The following is a 23,992-nucleotide window of genomic DNA, read 5'->3' as shown; positions in this document are numbered from 1 at the left end:
ACCCACAAAACCATTGCACAGCAACACCTTACCAACCACCCTAAGTACCGTAGCAACCGCAAGCATGTTGTTGATATGATTAGCAAGTGACTAGCATGTGATTAGCATGTTTTGTAAGTGACTAGCATGTTGCTAGAATGAATAGCAAGTGACTAACATGTTGTTAAAATGATTAGCATAGTGAATAGCATGTTGTTAGCAAGTTTCCAACATGATTAGCAAGTGACTAGCATGTTATTAACATGATTAGCAAGTGACTAGCATGTTGCTAGCATGACTAGCAAGTGACTAGCATGTCATTAGCATGATTAACAAGTTACTAGCATGTCTTTAGCATGTTGTTAAAATTATTAGCAAGTAACTGGGATGTCTTTAGCATGTTTTTAAACATGACTAGCAAGTGAGTAGCATGTCATTAGCATGATTAGTAAGTGACTAACATGTCTCTAGCATGTTGTTAGCATGATTAGCAAGTGACTAGCATGTTTCTAGCATGACTAGCAAGTGACTAGCAGCATGTCTATATGATTAGCCATTGACTAGCATGTTGCTAGCATGTTGTTACCATGATAAACAAGAGACTATCATGTTGTAAGCATGATTAGCAAATGAAAAGCATGTTGGTAGCATGACTAGCATGTCTCTAACATGTTTCTATCATGACTAGCAAGTGACTAGCATGTTGATAACATGACTAGCATGTCTATAGCATGTTGCTAGAATGACAAGCAAGTGACTAGCATGTTTTGCTAGCACGATTAGCAAAGTTACTAGCATACTGTTAACATAATTAGCAAATGACTATCATGTTGCTAGCATGACTAGCATTTCTCTAGCATGATGCTAGCATGACTAGCATGTATCTAGCATGTTGACTAACATGACTAGCAAGTGACTAGCATGTTGCTAGCATGACTGCCAAGTGACTAGCATGTTTCTAGCATGATTAGCAAGTTACTAGCATGTTGTTAGCATTATTAACAAGCTACTAGTATGTTTATTAACATACTAGCATGTCTGTAGCATGTAGCTTGCATGACTAGCAAGTGACTAGCATGATTTGCTAGCATGACTAGCAAGTGACTAGCATGTTTTCTAGCATGATTAGCAAAGTTGCTACTAGCATGTTGTTAGCATGATTAACAAGAGACAAGCATGTTGTAAGCATGATTGCTAGCATGACTAGCATGTTATTAGCATGACTAGCAAGTGACTATCATGTTGCTAGCATGATTAGCACTTTACTAACATGTTGCTACTATGATTAACAAGTAACTAACTTGTTTCTAGCATGATTAGCATGTTACTAGCATGTTGTTAGCAGGATTAACAAGAGACTAGCATGTTGTTAGCATGTTTAGCTAGTGACTAACATGTTGTTAGCATGATTAGCATGTCTGTAGCATGTAGCTAGCATGACTAACAAGTGACTAGCATGACTAGCATGTCTCTAGCATGTTTTGCTACCATGACTAGCATGTCTGTAGCATGTTTCTAGCATGTTTTTAGCATGATTAACAAAGTGACTAGCATTTTGTTAGCATGATTAGCAAAGTGACTAGTATTTTGTTAGCATGATTAGCAAGTGACTAGCATGTTGCTAGCATGACTAGCAAGTGACTAACATGTCGCTAGCATGTTTCTATGCTAATCCAGGTAAAACCAGTTGATTCAGTTAGAAACCAGCTAAGACCAGCGTGACAGTGGCCAAAACTACTTTAAAACCATGTTAAAAGCATGTTTCTAACCTGAGTATCAAGTTACTAACATGTTGTTAGCATGTTTCTATGCTAATCCAGCTAAAACCAGTTGATTCAGTAAAAAACAGCTAAAAACCATCTTAGACCAGTGTGACAGTGGCCAAAACCGCTTTAAAACCATGTTAGAAGTATGTTTGTAGTCTGATTAGCAAGTAACTAGCATGTTGTTAACATTTTTCTATACTAAACCAGATAAAACCAGTTGATTCAGTAAAGAAAACCAGCTAAAACCAGCTGAGACCACCTAAGGCCAGTGTGACAGTGGCCAAAACCACTTTAAAACCATGTTAAAAGCATGTTTCTAGCCTGATCAGTGAGTAACTAGCATGTTATTAGCATGTTTCTATGCAAATCCGGCCAAAACCAGCTAAAACCAGTGGATTCAGTAAAGAAAACCAGCTAAGACCAGCTAAGGCCAGGGTGACAGTGGCCAAAACCACTTTAAACCATGTTAGAAGTATGTTTCTAGTCTGATTAGCAAGTTACTAGCATGTTGTTAGCATTTTTCTATACTAAACCAGCTAAAACCAGTTGATTCAGTAAAGAAAACCAGCTAAAACCAGCTAAGGCCAGCGTGACAGTGGCCAAAACCACTTTAAACCATGTTAGAAGTATGTTTCTAGTCTGATAAGCAAGTTACTAGCATGTTGTTAACATTTTTCTATACTAAACCAGCTAAAACCAGTTGATTCAGTAAAGAAAACCAGCTAAGACCAGGTAAGGCCAGCGTGACAGAGGCCAAAAACCACTTTAAAACCATGTTAAAGGGCATGTTTTCTAGCCTGATTAGTGAGTAACTAGCATGTTGTTAGCATATTTCTATGCTAATCCGGTCAAAACCCAGCTAAAACCAGTGGATTCAGTAAAAACCAGCTAAACCCCTAAGCTAAGACCAGCGTAACAGTGGCCAAAAACTCTTAAAAACCAGCTTGGGAGACTAGCCAGAGCAACTGATCAGCTTACGCTGGTTTTAGCTGTATTCTCAGTAGAGAGTTTTTAAGGTTTTGCTATGGTAGTAGACCACTTAAATACATTATCAGTCTTATTTTGTAAAAGTTTGCACCCCCTCAATGAAAGTCTATGGGACTTAAGGTGGTTTTGGTAGTCTTAAAGAATAATAATAATAATAAGAATCAGTTAGAAAAGATGTAGCAACCCGAGTCAAAACATCCAGAAGGTCTGACCCGAGTTTGGTGGTTCTAGCTTGAAAGCTCTAGGAGGAGATAGTGTTTAAAGAATAAAAATAATAATAAGATTAGATAGTAGATCAGTAAGTTGGCTTTTTCAAGCCAACTTAACTAGAATGTACATTTCCTGAAGAAAATGTGAGTGGTGCTTGCAGTGGCAAAACTCGGCCCTCAGTTGCTTAGGTCTTTTTATAGAGTTCATAGCCTGATTTATCTCTTAGCTATTCAGTATTAGCATGTAGCTATTCACTGCTTGCATGACTAGCATGTTGGAATTCCAGTTTGCTAGCATGAGTCAAAAGAGCCAACCGCCATGTCTTTACGATGTTCTGATTCAGAGATATAGGTCTTGCAAAACGGTTGCTAGGGTACTCTGTTTGGTTGTTAGGGAGTGGCCTGACAGCTCCCAATGACGATACTCCAAAGGCTGCTTGACAGTATAAGCCAAACCTCATGTCTGTACATTGTTCAGATACAGAGATATAGATCTTGCAAAATGGTTGCTAGGGTACTCTGTTTGGTTGCTAGGGAGTTGCCTTGCAGCTCCCAATGATGATACTCCAAAGGATGCTTGACAATATAAGCCAACCCCCATGTCTCTACGATGTTCTGATGCATAGATATAGGTCTTGCAAAACGGTTGCTAGGGTACTCTGTTTGGTTGCTAGGGAGTGTCTTGGCAGCTGGGAATGAGGGCTGCTTTCCAGTATGAATGATATAAACCAACCCCCATGCCTTTATGATATTCAGATTTGAAGATATCCCTCTATGCTTTGGGTTGCTAGGGTGGTGTAAATGGTTGCTAGGGCGTGGCTATGAAGTCTTGAAGGTGATTCGTGATTGGTCGTTTGCTGCCCTGAGTCAAACGAGCCCACCCTCATGTTTCTATGACACTTCTATCCAAAGATATTAATTTGATCTTTTTCAATGGAAGTCTATGGAGGTTGTTACTAAGGGGCCCTAAATGGTTGCTAGGGCGTGGCTTGATAGAGTCACAATTATCCTGAGAGTCTGATTGGTTGGCTGAGTAAAATGAACCCACCCCCATGTCTCTATGACACTGTGATGCAGATTTATATTCAATACAAAATCCCTATGTAATTTCCCATAGTAGGAAAAACGCGCTGTTTCATGGGCGATCCCTCACCATAATATGTCTATGGGGCAACTTTGGGGGGCTCTTGCGCCCCAGGGGTACAACTTATACCCCACAGCGGGGTATGTTCTCGCACAGCCTGATAGCCTCTCCAAATGTGGTGATCCACATGTTTCTGCGAAACTCTCTCTCGGATCTACGACCCGTCAAAGTTGGACACAATGCAAAGTCTATGGGTGTTTTTTTGGCCGATTTTCGCCCGGTGTACGAACATCGTACGCCCGATCGCTTATAAAAGTCATAGCACACCATTCCCGAATAGGGCGCACGATTTGACACATGTTTCGTTGGTCTGTGACAAAAACTGTGGGACTAGTTACGCGCCGAAGTTTTGTACGGAAGAAGTAAGAATAATAATAATAATAATAAGTATGTGAGATAATACAAGTGATGCTTTGCCTTCGGCAAGCACCACTAATAAGTACGGTGCATAGTAATAGTGATGCTTTGCCTTTGGCAAGCACCACTAATAAGTACGGACTGGTGATATTTCATTTTACAGCGCCATTCAATTTGTTTTTAAAAATGTGTTTAGTTTTGAATAAATAGATCTAGGTAAACTGAGAGTGACTTTTATTTTGAAATCGCGATGCATAGCGATATGTTGTTGTCCTGTGTTTGCATAGATGATTTACGTTACAAATCTAGTGAGATAACGCCACACACAGACACCTCAGATAATTATTAAGCAACCCCACAGTATATGCAGATATGGAGACGCGCTCCTCGCTTGTAAATGATGCAACACAAAGCGCGTCAAAATTTACGTGCGTTCCCAAATGAAACCCAAACAAACAGCACATACAATAGAAGACCAAACAGTGTAATGCAAGCAAAGGATAGAAGGTATTACCACAAGTTCAACTTAATACCGATATCGCGAGACTGCCTTTCACCTGAATGAATAATATCGCGAGATCTCGTGCGCTCCCAAAAGCCAGATGAAATGCCTATTTAACACGCACTGCATTGTTCATCTTGCGTAAAAATACTTTTTATCGAAACCAAAAAAGAACAATAGTTTCATATATATTGCCTTTTAAAAATTCTAGTATTTTTCAAGGACCTTTAATATGGCACCTTAAATATGACAGTTTTCAGGGGTTTTTAAATTTCAAAAACTCTAATTTTTAGTACTAAAATTAAATACTATTTCCCAGAAGAGGAACTACCAACTTTTAGCTAAACTGCTTATATTTTCAGTGAATTGTAAAGCTTTCAGTAAAGCTTTACCACACAGTAACATACTGTCATACATTTTTGCTTTATTACTGATTATCATAAATAAATAGTTTTAACAAAATCTTTTAGAGAAAATAGTATTGAATGCCAGCCACACCTTTGTGAAGTGGGCTGAGGTCACCTGGGGGTCAAACCTGCAGTGGATCTTCTGAGCTCCATGACGGAGGAACTTTCTGTACTCCAGACACTTACCAGTGTTACAGTGGTGGACTGTTAGACAAGAGAAATTAATTTAATAAATAGTTTCTGCCAGAATTCATGTAATTAACTTTTAAAAAAAAAAAAATTAATTTAAAAATAATAATACAAAAAAATAAAAAAAAATAAAAAAACTTTCAAGTACTGTCGGTAAACTATGTATATCTACAAAATGTGTTTGTAATTTTTTTTTCTCTGTCAGGTGCATATATGGTTAGTGAAATGTGCATTAACTGTTGATTTTGCACTCGTAACATATGAAGAAATTACTGTCACTGCAGCCAAGTTTTATCAACAATATTGAATTACTGAGGCTGAGATTTTAAGTCTTTCTAATGATACTCATCCGGATCAAGTAAGAGTGAGATCTTAGCAGATTTAGAGGTTAAACAAAGTTTGCTTATTAGATAATTTGCTGAATTATGATAAAAATTGCTGAATTATGATAAAAACAAATATTTACACACAAAGTGGTCTTCATGTATAGAATACAAACCTTATTTAAAAGTAAGTTTTACCATCTTACTGTACCATCTGTGAATATACAATTCAATAAAGACAAACATGCTGGATTTGCCAATTCACCTAAAATGTTTATTAAGAAGATTAAGAAAAGCACCTGCTGTGCCAAATATCGCCTCACCAATCCCAAGCCCAGCCACAGCTAGATCCTATAGCTTTTAATTCACTACCAGTAAATATTCTTTGTCAATAAATTAAAATCAATTATTTCTGGACACCAAAAGCTTATTTTTTTTGCAATCCTTAGTCCTGACATTAAATATTTTAATGAAAAATATGTAAACAGTTAAAATATGCAGAGACATATTGTGGCCTTGATTAAAAAAAAAGTATAATATCGTTTTTGGAACCAGCATACCTTGAGTAAGCAAGGTTTGGGTTAATCAACTTTAGTGTATGTGTGACAGTAAGTTAAACTTGCTTTCTGGAATACCCCCTGGACCTTCTGTGAAGTTCACAAGAACACATTGTTAATGTGCCATTGAAGAAGATTCAATAAAGACAATAACACTTGATGTACCAATTCAACCAAAATGTTTATTAAAGATTTAGAAAACGCCTGTTGTGCCAAATCCCACCCTATAATGTCGTACTAGCTCACGTATAAATATTATTTTAACTTTATAATAAAATGATCTAATATCTGCAATAACAAGATTATAAAAATAAAAAAACATAAATACCTTACTGTTGCAATAACTTGTTTTACACAATACTATTTTTTGTTTTAATTTCTTCACTTTCACATACTTTACTGTTGCAATAATAAAATTGTACTACAAGAAAATGATACATCTTAACTTGTTTTACACAATACTAATTTTTGTTTGAAATCCTTCAAGTTTCTATTTATCAGAATACTGGTGAAAGTGTTTGAATTATTGTATAAATAAAGTGAACCTTGTGCATGTTGCATTCAAAGCCATTGTAAAATACTCGATTACTGTCCATGATTCCGTCTATTACTGCGCAAGTATTTATAAAAGGCATAAGCCCATAAGCCCTGTGATTTCAGAAAACCAGAGGGGCTTTTAACAACACCCCTTAGCAGTTCTGAAAGCACTGTAAATCATGGCATCACAGGGCTTACTGCTTTATTGTAAGTGACTAAGCCATAACATGATTTCACTTTTATTTCAAATTGATTGTGGAGCCTTGTTTCTATGATTTAATTAATAAAAAAATATATTCATCGACTCACAAACTATTGTTTTGGAAACCCTGGTCGGCAGGGACCCGAGAGGCACAAAGGATTTGACACAACACCCCCAGTGAGCAAGCCAGTGGCGACAGTGGCAAGGAAAAAACTCTTAAGGAGATAAAAAACCCTTGAGAGGAACCAGACTCATCAGGGGGATCCCATCCTCCTCTGGCATGGCGTACACATTATAATAACATTCTTATTTAAGCTAATATATGAAATATTAAATTGAGACCAATTATTTACTATGATAATAAGATAATTTATATATTAAAATATATTAAATAAATATATTAAAATTAATTAATTGACCATTGATTGATTAATTGATTAATAAAATGATTCAATGCAATCAGGGGTATGAAGCATCTCCCGCCATCTAGCCGCTGGATCTGACATGGCAAACAGGCTCGACACCCTGAGGTAGAGAAGGTAAAACAGATATGATCATGTTAGTGAATTGAATTGAATTGTTTTCATTCTGCAAGACTTACAGAGCATAAACTTTCAGGTCAGATGTATGTCTTGCAAGAGACATTTCTGCTCCCTCACTTCTGAGAGCCATCATACACTTTAAAATCTAAGCTTTCACATCAAAGCACATGCCTCTGAACAAACACATTGTATGATAAAATGCACTGAAACACTAGACCTTACCAGTATTATTGACAAACTTTACCTCAGTGCTTTAATGTGCTTCTTCCGTTGCTTTTTTAGTCTTCAGCATTGTCCTCAACTCCAAAACACATCTGGTCCCGTCCTCTGGCAATGAAATTAATAAATGAATAACGGGATCACTACATACACATTTACTAATAAACTTTATAATAAAAAAAAAAAAAAATAAAAAAAGTAAACTCAAACTTACTGAAAGAAATTAGCACATAAGCTGGTATCCAGCTCATCACCATCAGTATTGTAGCACACTTGATCTTCTCAGACTTGCCGGTTCCTGAAAAACATCAAAATCAAAATTAGATTACAATATTCCTTTAAATGTGGTTATCGTGTGCAAGTAGTACAGTGACCGAAGTGACATCTTTTAACACTTAGCTTTAGATGGTATATTGCACACTCATATCCAGTGTTTGAGAGGACTGCTATTGTCTCCAAAATCTTCCTGCAACTTTACAGAAGAGCACATATCAATATTAGAATAGCAGAGGACTGCAAATAATACATCCAGTACACATTGTACAGATTGAAAACTAAATAATTTAAAAGAAATGTTATGTTAAGGTCAAATACATCACAACAGTCTCTTACTACTTCTCACTTTACCTTACTGTCTTTTATGACTTACTGTTGCTGTTGCTCTCACTGTCTGTGTCCTCCCTGGAGCTACCACACTAATCCTCACTGCGTCCTGTATGCTGCTGCTACTGCCTTCCTAGTGTCCTCCCTGGAGATGCCACACTACTCCTTCGTCCTTCCTGCTGCACTCTCTAGAGAGCTCAATGGCATAACACCTTTATATGACCACAGACACCACAATCTAACCGCAACACGACCGTACACGCCAACCTGTTGGCCAAGGCTGTCAGCGCCTCCACTGTCATCATTAATCCAGGTTCAGTGGCCCTCGGTTCCATATGACACAACACCAAAACACATCCATACCAGCCAACCCGGGGACTAAGGCTGTTCTAGCCCCACTGTCGTCGTTAATGCAGGTTCAGTGGCCCCAGGTTCTGTATGGTACAACACCAAAACACATCCATACCAGCCAACCCGGGGACTAAGGCTCCTCTAGCCCCACTGTCGTCGTTAATGCAGGTTCAGTGGCCCCAGGTTGTATGTATGGTACAACACCAAAACACATCCATACCAGCCAACCCGGGGACTAAGGCTCCTCTAGCCCCACTGTCGTCGTTAATGCAGGTTCAGTGGCCCCAGGTTCTGCATGGAACAACACCAAAACACACCCATACCAGCCAACCCGGGGACTAAGGCTCCTCTAGCCCCACTGTCGTCGTTAATGCAGGTTCAGTGGCCCCAGGTTCTGTATGGTACAACACCAAAACACATCCATACCAGCCAACCCGGGGACTAAGGCTGCTCTAGCCCCACTGTCGTCGTTAATGCAGGTTCAGTGGCCCCAGGTTCAACACGGTACAACACCAAAACATCCATACCAGCCAAATCTCCTACGTAAAACGCAATACACAGTACACAGGATTGTGGTAACTGTGGTAGCTCTGTAACACACCCGATTGATGGCAGAGGTCCGGATTTGAAATGTAGATGTGGTCAAGTAGTGTGGCGTTTTTCCGTTGTCGCTGTTGTAATCAGTTGCGTGTATCCTCGAGCTTGAAACAACTCCAGAATTGGTTTTTTTCCAGGGTGTAGGAGGTCCTCATTGAAGTCTCCACAGATGATGACGAGATCGTTGTGTGCTAGGTCCAGATAATCCAGCATACTCTTCAGGTTGGTCAAGAAATCTCCAGTACTGTATTGTGGTGGCCTATACACAGCTACGACTGCTGCTTTTATTGGGGAATCTAATTTGATTACAACAAACTCCAGATCAGTCACATTTTGTATATATTGCCTGGGCTGAGCTGGAATGTGCTCCTTGCAATATATTGCGACTCCACCTCCATTTTGTTTCCAAGTTCTTGATGTGTTGAGTAGGAGACATGCCTGTTGCGTGTGAACAAGTTGTGTCCTTTCAACTGGAGATCTGAAGTACACGATCCGGTCAGGTGTGTTTCCGTTAGACACAGAACATCAGCGAGTTGTAGCTCATGATGGCATCTGATATCCTCCATGTGAGATGCCAGTCCTTCCGTGTTGTGATGAATGATGGTGAGTGTCTGTTCCTGCCTAGTTTCCTTCACGTGCTGCAGAAGTGGCGTGATATCCTCGACTCTTGCTCTTCTCATGCTTTGCAAAGAGGCTGTGATTTCTGGATCAGCATATATCTTCTTGTCGTCGAAATCCGTAATGTGTAATCCTTGTAGAGAAGTCGTTCTGCTGAGGGCAACGTAGGCCATTCCCGGCTCAAAAATCTTCTTCAATGACACTACTGCAGAGTGCATCGTCATGCCTTGAACTTTGTGGGCTGTGCAGGCGTAAGCTAGCTTGATGGGAAATTGTCGACGAACGGCTCCTTTCCTCAGACTTTCTTCAGATCTCTCAATGTAAGCCAAGACGTCTTCTTCACCTTCGTACCTTTTTGCGATGTTTCTGACCGGCGTTCGGATTGTCGAGTTGAAGTCCCAGCATTTGTACTGTGGCAATTCCATCTTTTGTTTTGGTGACGATGTTTGCAATCGTGCCAAAACATCCATTGACAATTCCGTCTTCTACATCCAGATTCCTGGTTACCATCACACGAACTCCCACTGCAACTTGCATTGTGTCAAGCAAGTCGTCCTTTTTTCCAGTGGCAGGTTTGTTTAGTATCTTCATCCTTCCTGTTTTTGGGTCCTTCCTGTAATCTTCGGCATCAATTGTTATGATGTCAGTGAAAAGGGCCTGTACAGTCTCGGTATTGTACTTATCAACTTCTTTGTTAGTGGCGAATATATGCAGAGCATCACGCGGGCAGTCTTCTGGTTGCTTCACAGCCTGGAATAACAAAGCTCTATCATCTTCCCTGAGAGCTTCAGTCTTCTGCTTCACTCGTAATCGGTTCAGCAGTTCAGCGAAAGCGAGGTCTTCTTTCTGGCGCATGATCTCTGTGAGGGTGATGATTTGAAAGTGGTCCTTCCAGAAGTCCAGCACATCCTCTTCATACACGCAGAGTGGTTTAGCTTTACCAAGCGGTGGCAGTTGATAATAATCCCCTACGACGAGGCAAGATATTCCTCCAAAAGGTTTCTTGCTGCCTTTGATCTGCTGAAAATCTCCAGTTTACGTAAGTAAACAGGTCCTTTGAAACCATGGATATTTCGTCGATGATAAGAATCTCCACGTCACGTAATCCTGCTCTCACTTCATCTAGGGCGTTCCCAAGTCCCTGATAAGGTGGCTTAAGACTCCTTGGCAGTTTTAAAAGGGGAATGCAGCGTTTTACCAGAGATGTTGAATGCTGCCGTTCCAGTAAACGCAGGAACAACAGCACCGTGGGCACGGAGAGATCCCTTCTTCCCGGAGTCGAGGGAAGTTGTCGCAGAATCTTGGTTGCTTCCGAGTGTATGCACTTGATGACGTGTGATTTCCCACAGCCAGCACCGCCTGACAAAAAAGTAAAAAAAAAAACTGCTCTGGATTGTGACCCCACACACGCTTCTGACACCACTGACGGACAGTGTAAAAAATTGCTGCCTGCGTCTCATTTAGACTCCTAAACAACTTCCTCAGAAATTCATTAGTCATCTGTGGTGCCTCTATCTGTGGTACGACTCCGTCTCCATCTTCACGAAGAATCTGGTATTCCGGAACATCATCCTGTTCATCTTCTTCTGGATCGACATCTTGTGGTTCTGCAATGCACTCCATGCGATCAACGTCAATTTCAGGTGCAAAAGCAGACCAAGCATCCTCAGATGGTCCTTCCCGCTGCAGCTGTGCGAATGCTTCGTCCACTTTTTTGCTGTGTTTTTAAAACTTCTGCTGTTGTGCTTAACAACTAAGCCACGGACAGGCATTAGGAGACCAGGGTGTGCCGGGAGTTCCACAAATGCATTTTTGTAAAACTCCTGATACGTTGGATACCGTTGAGGTTTCAGCTGTTCGTTGAAACGATGTGGCACGTAAAGTTTTACCATTGTTCCGCAAAACTTCTCCGGTTGCTTCTCCTCCGAAAACCGAGCATACCTGATAATTGCAGCCTTACCAACAGTTCTCTTCTGAATGAATCCCATATCGTTGAGGAGTGGTGAGGGACATTCTTCCTTTAGTTGCCGACCATACACAACACGGTAATTTCGACACAAAGTCTGCAAGACACATTCTTTTCCAAACTCACCCGGTTGTTTGAGGCCTTGCTCTGTATTTATCTATCATAACCTGACATCCAGACATCTCCTCTTGAATCAGGATCTTTGCTGTGTAGGACACTACGGGGCAAACGTCATCTTCAGGGCATCATCATCGTCGGTTATAAAACACAACACTTCGGAAACACTTCTTCATTGGTAAGCTGCATGTCCGTGCCACAGACTCCTGAGCACTCACTTGCCTGTGTTTGGGAGTAGGCCTGCACCATTATCTGCTTCATTTCGTCCTCTTCGTTCACGTTGGTTTCACGAACACCCTTGATCACGGTCTTCAGGAAATCATTCATTTCGTGCTCTGGCTTGGAAATGTAGGACAACATATACATGATGCAGCTGAAAGAGTCAAGAACGAACTGTATGTCCATGTTGGCGTTCCACATGCCCTCAGCAAATCTGGGTTGTATCCATTCACCCAAGCCTCCTTTGGATCACGCTTCAGCAAAATCACATTTGAAGTGGACAGTGCCTTCAGCGTATTTACAGTAATCATCCATGGACAGATTACCATTGGTCAGCAAGTTGACAAGTTGTTCAAAGGAGGCCTGGGGATCGTTTAGCAAATCCCCACATGGCTTGAGTTTAGTCCTGGCTTCGTTCATTGCTTTTCGAACAGCATCCTGTATTGACGATTTCTCTCGCTGGGTGGTTTTGGTCTTCGTTTTGATCTTCCTCAGGACGTTGTGGTCGGGGACGGGTGATGGTGGTGCTTGAGATGGGTAGTTTAGGGAACCCATATCTACACAACACATTTCCTTTCTTGCAAGATTTGGAGTGTTTCCTGCTGTGAAGTTGAACTTCGGTGACAATTTTATGAAGCGGGAAGCTCGGGATCGGTGGTAGGGTCCGGCAACTGGCAGGTTATGTAACGGTCAATAAAGTCACCACACTACTGGTCAGACTGATTTTCGAATTCAGGTGCCCCCCTTTACCCAGGCCAGCAGATGAATGTGTGGGCTTCCTCTGGCTTGAAACTCGACGCGACAAAAGTAATCCTCGACTTCGCCCAATGGGTTGAGCAGGTGACAAAAGCAGATGAGTCATTAACGCATCCAATCGTTTCTCAAACATCCGCATGACGGTGACGGGGTTAACATTCGAAGGATTTTCACATTTCGTCGTCCAGTCAAGCTCTGAAAAGACAACCTCTTCACCTTGCTGAGCCTTGATCGCCGTTATCACTTCTGGCCATCGCATTTCGGCTGCACTGAATGTGCAAAAAAAAGTAGGATTCCCTAACTGCCTGATCATGGCCTGTAGATCTCTCAACGTTTTCTCCCAATAAGATGGAGTGCCTCTCAAAGGTTGCATAAACCTTGTGGCGTCACGGCTGTGGACCAGTCTTTCGACCTCAAGATCATCCTGAAGAAGCTTGTTGGAGATTCTACGTCCATCTTTTGTAACAGGTTTGCCCTTTCGCAACTGGATAGACATGCTGTTTCTAGCCCATGTGCGTTTTCAGAGACAAACTGTGCAAAGAAGAGATAACTCTGGTCTTTGGCAAAACGAGTATCCACGCAGAACAGTCTAGCATTGAAGTACATGCTTGGTGATAATGCAACTTGGAAAATCGTGCCTCATCAACTGTGTTCTGCCAGTGGGAAAACTGTACGGGGAAAGCCATGGCTTCCAATTTGGGAACCTTGAAAAATCCAACTGGCTTTTTCCCTTGGGCAGGTGCAATGCTGAAGATTCCCTCACCGTATGACAGCAAGTCCTGTCCAATGTCAAGTGGCTGCATGCATGTGTCCAGAGTGAGGCCAGGCCTGAGTTCATCCTTTTCTTCTGTGCTGACATTCTGGTCATCCTGTTCAGAGACACCAACTTCCTGTTTCTCCTCTGTGTCATCCAGCTCATCAACAGGGAGAAATTCAAATGTGGCAGCATCACTAATCAAGATGTCCCTGTATTCTAAATGCATCGCTTTCAGTTTTGCTAACGCTGCTAGCACATTGTGCATATTCACTGTATGGAAGTGTGGTATCCTCTGAACTTGATGTGTCTTTTTTCAGTTTCACATGTAGTAGCTGGGACTCACTGTTAGGCCTTGGCAGACAGTTGACTGTTTTCTCCACCTCAGAGGGCACACAAAAAACAGAACCATAAACTGATCTTTGCTGTCCTTGGGCAATGCAACTCTATTTTTGCGCAAAAGGAACAATTTTGGCGATAAGCTGTCGTTCAAGAACATTCAGTTCAAGCAGTTCTGCAGGGATGGGAGGCAATTCAAGTCTGTTTGCCACTGCAATAGAAGGCATGGATCCTCTCTTCAGATGATTGTCACAGGTGTGGCAGATCCACTCCTGTCTTCTCTCTTCTGGAACTGCACAAGAAACTGAGCAGGCACTGTCACAAGCATGAACATATTTCCTGGTTAGGCAAGAGGCTGTAATATGAACATTTTTTACATATCGTGTTCTATTACACATCTTGACTTGATTTGGAAAAAGCGCCCTGTGACAGACTGTGCATATGTAAGTTGGACCATGCAGAATTTGACACCGAAATGCAGATATGGCCTTTTGCATCAAGCTGTTGGACACAGGCTGGTTAGTCACATCGGATTTGGGTGTCTCCTGGCAGGAATGAATGTATGGCCTGTATTTTCTCTTGATCCTTAATGCACATCTCAACTTGTGAAGAATGTGGAATCCAGCATCGGTGAGACACTTCTGTTTCTTCTGGAGAGTACAACGTAGAATGTGATGTGATCTAAACACTGAATCACTTGCGTATCTTCTGGCCATGTAGTCCTTCATTTTCTTCTGAAAAAGAGCATCAGTGTGGTACCTCCTGACCATGTAGTCCTTCATTTTCTTCTGGAAAAGATCATCGGTCTTGTACCTCCTCACCATGTAGTCCTTCTTCTTCTTCTGGAAAGAAGCATCCATGTGGTACCTCCTGTCCATGTAGTCCTTCTTCTTCTTCTGGAAAAGAGCATCTGTCTTGTACCTTCTGTCCATGTAGTTCTTCATTTTCCTCTGGAAAAGAGCATCAGTGTGGTACCTCTTGATTATGTACTCTTTCCTCTTTTTCTGGAAGAGAACATCAACGTTGTACCTTTTGGTCATGTACTCTACCTTCTTGAATCTGGCAAAATAATCTTGATCATACTTCTTTTTTGTGACCTCCATTTTCTTCTTCCGAAAATACAAATTGGTGGCATATTTCTCTCTCTCGTATTCTCTTCTTTTTTGTTCCCGGACTTCAAAATGTGGAGCGGTTTTCTCAAGTCTTTCTTCTTGCTTTTTACTCGCAATTTTACGCACTTCTTTTCTTCTTCGCTGCTTGTTTGTTTTTAAAACCTTTATGACACTTTGGTTTGTGTCATCTGTAAGAACAAGATTTTCAGGAATTCTGACGTCAGCAGTTGTTTGTGTTTTTGGCAGAGATGAAGTTACTTCTGATGGTGTCACACATGCTGATGATGAGCATGGTTCCTCAGACTGTTGCTCCATTTCAAATGAAACAGCCATGAATTCATAGCAAGTCTGAGCACCACGATTCCAAAAAAGCTCAAATAATCTGTTGGTCATGTCATGCAGGTTGGTGAAAGTTAGCATAACTGCCGTTCCGTCACCAGTAGGATGTGGCAAACCTTCAGCAGTTCTGGAATGGGAATCAAAATATCCATATCTTCCAGATCTGTCTCTGAACACAGCAAAGCACTCTGGAGAACACAATAAGCAGTGCATGGCTGACATCTGTTGAGAGACACTGAAGTCTTTCATCAAGAGGAATCCACCACGCATCCATTTCAGGAGTTCCTCTGTCTCTGAGGTATCCCATCACCACTTCTGACTTTTGGACGCTGTAGTTGTGGTTTGAAGTTGTGATGCTCACGGGTACTTCAGCCATGCTTAGAAGATCCTGTCGGAATCTTCCTTCAGCAATAAGCTGCATTTTAATGCCAACATACAAAGCATCCCCTTCCTCTAGCACTCTGTCAAGATCAGGCTGTTCGAACAAAGTTCCCTCACTGTGGTACGCAAGGAATGTCAGAGCTACACATGTGCACTGATGATTTCGGGAGAAAACATCATACCTTGCATCACTCTGGCAATGAGACGCCTGCACGGATAGAATTCTAGATGTGCTGTCGCCATCTTCATACTGCTGTCCATCAGAAACCTGAGCAACACCTTTACTGACGATCGTCTGTCCTGTCAGGTCTAACTTTGTCCAACGAACTTTTTGAGCCCTGGATCTCCTACCTTTCCGAGGCATCCTTCAAAAGAACAAAAGACAAAATATGAGAAAACAGACCAAAGACATGATATAACTTGGTCAAAGAGTTGGGAATTCTCCAACTGCACAAGCATATACAGACACGGAAATTGTGTAAATGTGATGCTTTCTCTGTAGAGATGCTCTGAAAACACCATTACATGCTGTATGTATGCAAAAAAAGAAGTGCTTAATTTTCAAACATACTTCACATTAGAATAAGTTAATTTAGTTCAATTACAGCCTTTGGCAATTTTATGATCATAATACTAAACCTTTTTTTAGCTAAATGGGATTAAATAATCCAAGTTTAACATCCTGATCATCTGATTTTTTTTTTATAACAACAACAACAACAACAACAATAATAAGCAGATTTCAAATTGTCTCTTAAACAAGTGTTTAGCAAACAAACCTTTTTTTTCATGAGTTTAAACAGATCTGATTAAAAATGACTGTAAAGTGGTTTTAATGCTACAGTCAAAAAGTACTGTATCCAATAAGCATTTTTTAAAAGATATTTTCAGTCACTTACTTCACGAAAAGCTGAAGCGATACAACCTGCAACGTATTCAAGGAAAAAAAAATTAGTTAATTGACAAGAAAAAGAACGACTCACAAATAGAGCTAATAAACTTTTCAATAAAAAGAACAGTAGCAGATAAAACAAATTATGAATCTAATATTAATAGAAAAACTTGTTTCCAAAGGAAAAAAAAAAAAACAATAGCAGATTAAACAAATTATTAACCTAGTATTAAAAGGACTGAACTTTTAAAAGAACAGTAGTAATTGAACACTAATGATCAACTTAGTATTAAAATTAATGAACTTTTTTTTTTTTTTTTTTTTTGGTGGGTGGGGGGTGGTATATGGGGAGGGTATATGGAGAGGGTGGGAAGAACAATTCAGAAGAACTGCTGTTTGGAGAAAATCCAAAAAAAACAGGCGTTCAGCTGCAGTGAAAAATGCAGGTTGTGCTCTGAATAGATGGTCTGCAAAACAACAAAACACACACACACACACACACACACACACAATTAAAGATAGCCTATGTATGTGAAATAAGATCAATATTAACATTTAATAAAAAAATAAACTCTTAATATGCAAAGGCATCCATAAATGTTTTTCAATACAGTCAGATTTTCAATATAAATTAATTCTATTCCAAACCTAAAGCTACTGTAAGTGATTGGCCAAAGAGGTTCCTCGGGGTTGTGAAACTCAAAAGTAGCAAAATATAATATATTGTCAATATAATATACTGACTGCCAAACAATATGACAAAATCTAAATAACAAACAACCATAAAACCGGCATTTAAAGGTCTAGGGCATTATCTTCAACAAATTATGTTTTTACCTGGTTTTAAAGGTCTAGGGCATTATCTGAAATTGCATACTTCTCTACTATATAGTAGGGTGAAAGGCAGTAGATGGAAAGTACCTGGATGACCTACCACTTCTATTGAGATTCTTTAGTTTAGTCTATCCCATGAGCCCACAGCAGAGCATGTGAGCGGAGTGGAGCAGTGAGAATCTCCGCTCATCGCTCACGGAACTGTTCACCCCTCCGCTCCCCCGCTCAAAGCTACATCAGGCCGCTCCGCTCATTATCGCTCAGCACAGTTTGCTTCGCGCTCCACTCAAATCGCCCGCTCGCTCCAAAAAACAAAAAAAATCTATATGTGACTTTTAGCTTAGACCACAGCCTTACCTCCTAAAGAACTAATGAGCAACAACGACATTTTTCAAATAGAAATGTTTTATTTCAAATTACAAATGACAAATTAGTCACAAAAATTCCTGTAAAATTAAATGAATAAATGGGCCTAATAATATAAATAAAAATTATATAAACAAAAATATACATAAACGTTTTAAAAGTAAATTAACTATTAGGCCAACATTCTTATAAATGAACTTTTGCGCAGCACACAGGATTTAATTTTAAATTGGCTTATATCAATTGTACAAAAAAAAACTGCTGTAAAATTAAACGAATTAATGGGCCTAATTATATAAATAAAAATATACAGGCTATAGGCCTACATCAAAGTTTTAAAATGAACTATTAGGCCAAAATTCTTAACTGAACTGGACAATGTCTGAGGCTTCAGACTCATGCTGTGGTTTCTTGAGACCAAGCCAGCAGCGGAGAAAACCCTCTGATGACAGTAAAAGACAGATGGATTCTGGGTCAGGATTGACTGAGCATGCTTCAGATTCGTGGTGAGCGGAGCGAAATTGGAGCGGGAAATAGAACAACGCTCCGTCCTTTTAAAAATGCCGCTCTGCGCTCAGTCTAAGACCCGCCCGCTCGTGCTCCCTGCTCGCTCCCGCTCCACTCCGCTCACATGCTCTGGCCCACAGTAGCAAAATTGTGAATTGCACTGTAACTTATGCTGTAGCTCACATGACAGTGATAACATGACAAATGTAGTACATCTCCATACATACACACATATTAGTAGGGCTGGGCGATATGACCAAAAAAAAAAAAGAAAAAATCCCAGATTTTTTCACCAAAAATCCGATTTACGATTTAAATAGATTCAAATGACAAAGAAATTGTTCAAAACAAGTTTTAATATAATTCTTTATTTATTATTTACCAGTCAAATTTATAACCAAGAAGATGATTTTTTAAAAAAGCAGTAACGTTATTACCTTAATGCTGGAAAGACCTTTATTTATTATTTTTTTTTTTTATTTAATACTAGCCCATCATGCATCTAACCATCCATTTGGCGTTAAGAGCTGTTAAGATTAAAACTGGCAACTATGCAGGGAGTAATTTTTTTCTTATATAAATTATTTGTAAATAGAGCAGACACTGTCTAACTGTGTCTACACCGGACGCGAGAGTTGTTGTTCCGTGCCCCACTGCGCTAAAAGTCTGTCTAAACTTGACATCACACTACAGTTGCAAATCATCTGAACGTAGTGTCAGAACATTTCGTCATAAATAGAACGAGCATCAGTTTACTGATGGGGATCGTGTCGCTACACGCCACGTCCAGTGTAGACAACATCACTTTTCTATTGTCTTTTGTCGGATCGCACCACTCATGCCCGGTGTAGACATTGCATGCGTTTTTTTTAATGGGTAATGTTACAGCCCTGCTTGTCTTTAATGTTTTTATTAAATATCTGTATTGACTGTATGATCATATCATCGTATTATTTACTGCCATGCGAGACACAAAAGTAAAGCTTGGTGAGCCGCGCAATGAGCATTGCTGCAGGTTGCTTTTTGGCGGATATGCTGTGCTTGTGCTGCCGTGGTCTTGTTCATTTTGTAGGGCAAAACATCTCTCTCACTCGGTAGCGGAGTATGTGAGTGGAGTGGAGCGGCAACTATTTCCCTCCGTGCTCCAAGCATTTAATAATCACTCCACGCTCACTGATACCAGAAACACCGCTCCGCCTTCGCTCCGTGGCTAAAGTATTTCAGTATGTTTGAAATGTTATGTTCATAACGTAGCCTATATTAAAATAAAAAATAAATAAAATAACAGAAGAGTTTCAAAGTGGCTTAGGCTATTGTGTGCAAACTTTTTTTTCCTACCACATGCCAAACTAATAACATTTCCAGCATTAAAAGGTATAACTGCTGCTTTCTGCTGTGCAAATTTTGTTTGTGATGAAAATAGCATTCATTTTCCTTAATTTATCTACAGATCGATGCATTTCTTACAGATTTCAAAATCAGATACAGATCAAGTACTGTAAGATTACATTTGTTTGAATGCATTATTGCGAAAGCGATTACATGTGAATGTGCTGTACCCGTTTAAATCATGCTTTAACCCGAAAATATTCAGTAAAAGGAACAGACAAACTCCTTGTGAACTAGCCTATAACTGCCAGCTCAGTTATTGCCGTCATTATAATCTTCTGATTTGAGAGATCCATCTGTATCAAGCTATAGCTATATATCTTTAACGTGAATTATTGCTTAATATGCAGTTATATTACGGGCCGTTGGCATGAATTGTACTCGTTTTGGAGCGGTGGTGGAGGGCTCTTGGAGCGAGTGAAAACCACGACGCTCTGACTTTTAAAAAATCCAGTCAAAAAAAAAAACTCCGAGAAATACTCTGATTGGCAGTGCGGGGGGAGGGTTAAGCCCAATCGGAACTAAGGGAGCCCTGAGTGGAGCGTCGATGGATGTTTAAAAGAAAACTGATTTTCATTCAAACAAACCAATGTAAACTACACATTGGAGTTAATCGATAAAATCGATTTATCGGCCAGCCCTACATATTAGACTATTTTTAATTGAAAAAAAAAAAATAACTCATAAATAATAACTACCCACACAGATAGTATGCAACTTCGAATGCAGCCCATGGCCATAACATAAACTGGTTCTATCTTTAAGGAAGGAAAAACTGTTTATCTATAACTTACAGCAACTTAAAAGGAATGGTTCCCCCACCAAATGAATATCATTTCATCACTCTCTCAATGACTTTATGTGAAAAATTACAAGCAAGGAAAATCATTGAGGCCTACAACATTCCCCAGTGAATTTCACAAAACTCCACATGCTAGTCACAGGTTCTGAAGTGCTATAGTGCATCAATGACTCAGTAGTATCTCATTAATATTGCTTTGTCATCTGTTCATATTTTATCCATATAAAAAAAAATAATAATAAAAATAAAATACTTACTGGATATTCTGCAGTGGAGAGTCAGTAGTGCTCGTAATGCTGTAATTTGAAAAGAAAAATAAAATGTCAGACATAACTTGTTAAAATCTGTCAACCCTATAAACTACAACGTCTCTGATTTACAAGATTTCATATTTTCTTATTACTGCATAGTGCACCTTTAAATGTACTACAACCAGAAAATGCAAACAAACCTCAAGAATTGCTCAGGAGATAAAGCTCAATGATCAATCTAAACAAAGAAAAGAACAAAAACAAAAAATGAATAAATTTATGCTTGACAGCACACAACAGGGACAGTTAATAACAACAAAACACAGATCTACGACTTTCAATATACCTCTTATGACTTAAATCTAATTTTATTCTTAATATAAACATTGAATATGTGGTCTATGTCCAAATATATGTTTATGGTAAATTTTTTAAATATACTTACAATCACAGATATTAATAGGCATATAACAAATATATCAGGACACAGAAAACACATTAGATCAGAGATATAACATGTGGATGTCAACCATATCTACACAAAACAGAGGAAACCAACCTTAAGGCTAGTACAAAAATAAATGACATGCTGGAGGCTAAAAAGATTCTGTTATTTCATTTATTTATTTATTTAAAAAAAAAATACTTTTATACCCTCCAAGGCTGATAAATTCAGTAAAAAAAACAGTAATAGTTTCAATTATTATTACAGCTTAAATTTACTTTTTATTTTATTATTTTTACATTTAATTTATTTGGGTGATGGCAAACTGAATTATCATTGTCAGTGTCATGTTATCAATGTTGAAAACAGTTGTGCTGCCTCATTTTTGTGGAAACGGTGAATTATAACTATTAAGTTTGGGTTCAATGTTTTTTTTTTTTTTTATACTATAACCAACCAGACATGAACTGATCAAAAGTGACAGTATTTAACAATGTTGCATAAGATTTTGGACTTTATTTTCCATTTTTTAACTTAAAAAAAAAAATGCATCCTTTTATTACAAAACTTTAAAATGCATCACAGTTTATCACAAAAAATTCACACAATAATAAGCAGCACAACCTTTTTCAACACTGATAATAATATACGTTTATTCGTAATAATTACATTATATAATTAATTTCTGATTTATAACATAAATTATGTTAAGAAAGGAAACAGTTATTTTAAATTGAAAAGATATCTTACAATACAACTGTTTTAACCGTTTCTCATCAAATTAATGCAGCATTGGTAACAGACAAACAAAACACAACTTCAGCCTGCTCTTCCTCTGCATTCGGTGCACATGAACAGATCGTGTTTAAGCTTTACACACCGTCTCTTCTCCCTGACGCATTCATTAACGTTACTCAAAATAAATGAATGGATAAATACATTGTTAGCACAAATCGTCCACGATTCAAACTTAAAGTTCTCACTTTAACCCGCTGACTTAAAACCATGAAACATTACCATTATAAAGTACTCGTATTCCGATATGGAAAAAAGTACATAAAGTGTAGCTGCCACCGCATCTAAACTGTAACTCAACATTTTCTGTGGCAAAAAAAAAAAAAAAAAAAAAGATTTCGCGCTCATTTAAGATCAAAGCGGGAAGCCGGCCGCACCCCGCGACCGAGAAGAAACGGATAAGTCCGTTAATATCACCTCACACGGACTCCGTGTGTGAATCTGACGCGATTCGCCAACACTAGCGTGTCAGACACGGCGGTCTGTGTGTAGTTTCAGAGCTCTGTCTATTTTTACCTCGTGGATCAGTGAAAAAACACTGTATAGAAGTTTATGGAACAGCAGAAAATACGCCCAACACGCTGCATTAATCAGGCCTCACCGATTTCTACTGCCTCACAGTCACCTCAAACGAAAGTATCTTAAATATGCGGTTCGTATTCTGAAATACTGTCCTAAAAGCACATTCAAGCAGGAAACCAGCGGCCAAAAAATAAAAAATAAAAAAAAAGATTTCGCGCTCATTTACGCTCAAAGCGGCAAGCCGCCCGCCCCCCAACACCGATACCGGAAAGGTCAATTAATAACGACCTCCCACGGATTCCGTGTGTGGATCTGAGCCGATTCGCCATCACTATCGTGTCAGATGCGGCGGTCTGTGTGTAGTTTCAGAGCCCTGTCTATTTTTACCTCGTGGATCAGAGAAAAACCACTACATAGACGTTTATGGAACAGCAGAAATACGTGCATTAATCACGCCCAACACGCAGCATTAATCAGGCCTCACAGATTTCTAATGCCTCACGGTCACCTCAAACAAATGTATTTCTTAAATAGACGGTTAATATTAGGAAATACTGTCCCAATACTGTCCTAAAAGCACATTCAAGCAGGAAAAAATACCATCGATCACCAGCGGCCTAACGTCAATGACCAACCTCTGCTAAAATACCTTAAAAAATGCACTCTTGTTCACGCAATATTGCGCTAATATTCAGAATTAGCTAACATATTCACAAACGCCCAACCAACAATAGTATACACCACTTGGGCAACATATTTTACTTCTTAAAATTCGTTATTAAAGGCAGACATTAGAAAAGAAACCACCACTAACGTTACTTACCTCAGGAGAATTCTGGAACATCTGCCGTTGGTTTCGCTCTATCACGGTATTACTCAGCCAATCAGCACCGCGAATTTCGGCTGCAGCCAATAGTCATGCAGCGTTACTCTTCTGTCCATATATGGAAGAGAGCGCCCATGGAGACAGTGGATTATTTTTATGTATTTATTTTATTTTTTTTAATGTGTCCACCAAGTCTTATTATTAAAAATTAAAGATCAATTAAAGGTTCCACATATTAAAAAGTTAAACACATAAAAATATTTTTCTTTGTTTTCAAGATCACCATGAGTC

At 39.4% G+C, this 23,992-nt stretch overlaps 2 long non-coding RNA genes across 6 annotated transcripts; both read right to left on the bottom strand.

Moving 5' to 3' along the window:
* Positions 1 to 6,582: 6,582 nt before the first annotated feature.
* LOC109087438 lies at positions 6,583 to 8,295 on the bottom strand. Of its 2 annotated transcripts, none has more exons than XR_006159857.1 (3): positions 8,135 to 8,295; positions 7,946 to 8,028; positions 6,583 to 7,684 (listed from the first exon to the last, which is right to left on the bottom strand). It is a non-coding gene; the product is annotated as an uncharacterized LOC109087438 (long non-coding RNA). The 2 variants fall into 2 exon arrangements; XR_006159858.1 differs by having other exon boundaries at positions 7,632 to 7,684; positions 7,924 to 8,028.
* Positions 8,296 to 17,329: 9,034 nt separating this feature from the next.
* On the bottom strand, positions 17,330 to 23,776 carry LOC109088912. 4 transcript variants are annotated; one of them, XR_006159860.1, is made up of 4 exons: positions 23,699 to 23,776; positions 21,314 to 21,351; positions 21,120 to 21,158; positions 17,330 to 17,431 (listed from the first exon to the last, which is right to left on the bottom strand). It is a non-coding gene; the product is annotated as an uncharacterized LOC109088912 (long non-coding RNA). The 4 variants fall into 4 exon arrangements; XR_006159862.1 differs by lacking the exon at positions 23,699 to 23,776 and adding an exon at positions 22,955 to 23,090; XR_006159859.1 differs by lacking the exon at positions 23,699 to 23,776 and adding an exon at positions 22,771 to 22,909.
* Between the last annotated feature and the right edge of the window lie 216 nt (positions 23,777 to 23,992).

This window comes from Cyprinus carpio, unplaced genomic scaffold, assembly GCF_018340385.1.
Source record: "Cyprinus carpio isolate SPL01 unplaced genomic scaffold, ASM1834038v1 S000006781, whole genome shotgun sequence".
Lineage (NCBI taxonomy): Eukaryota > Metazoa > Chordata > Actinopteri > Cypriniformes > Cyprinidae > Cyprinus > Cyprinus carpio.
Note: the sequence above shows the minus strand (reverse complement) of the source record. Positions and strands in the feature narration are given on the sequence as shown.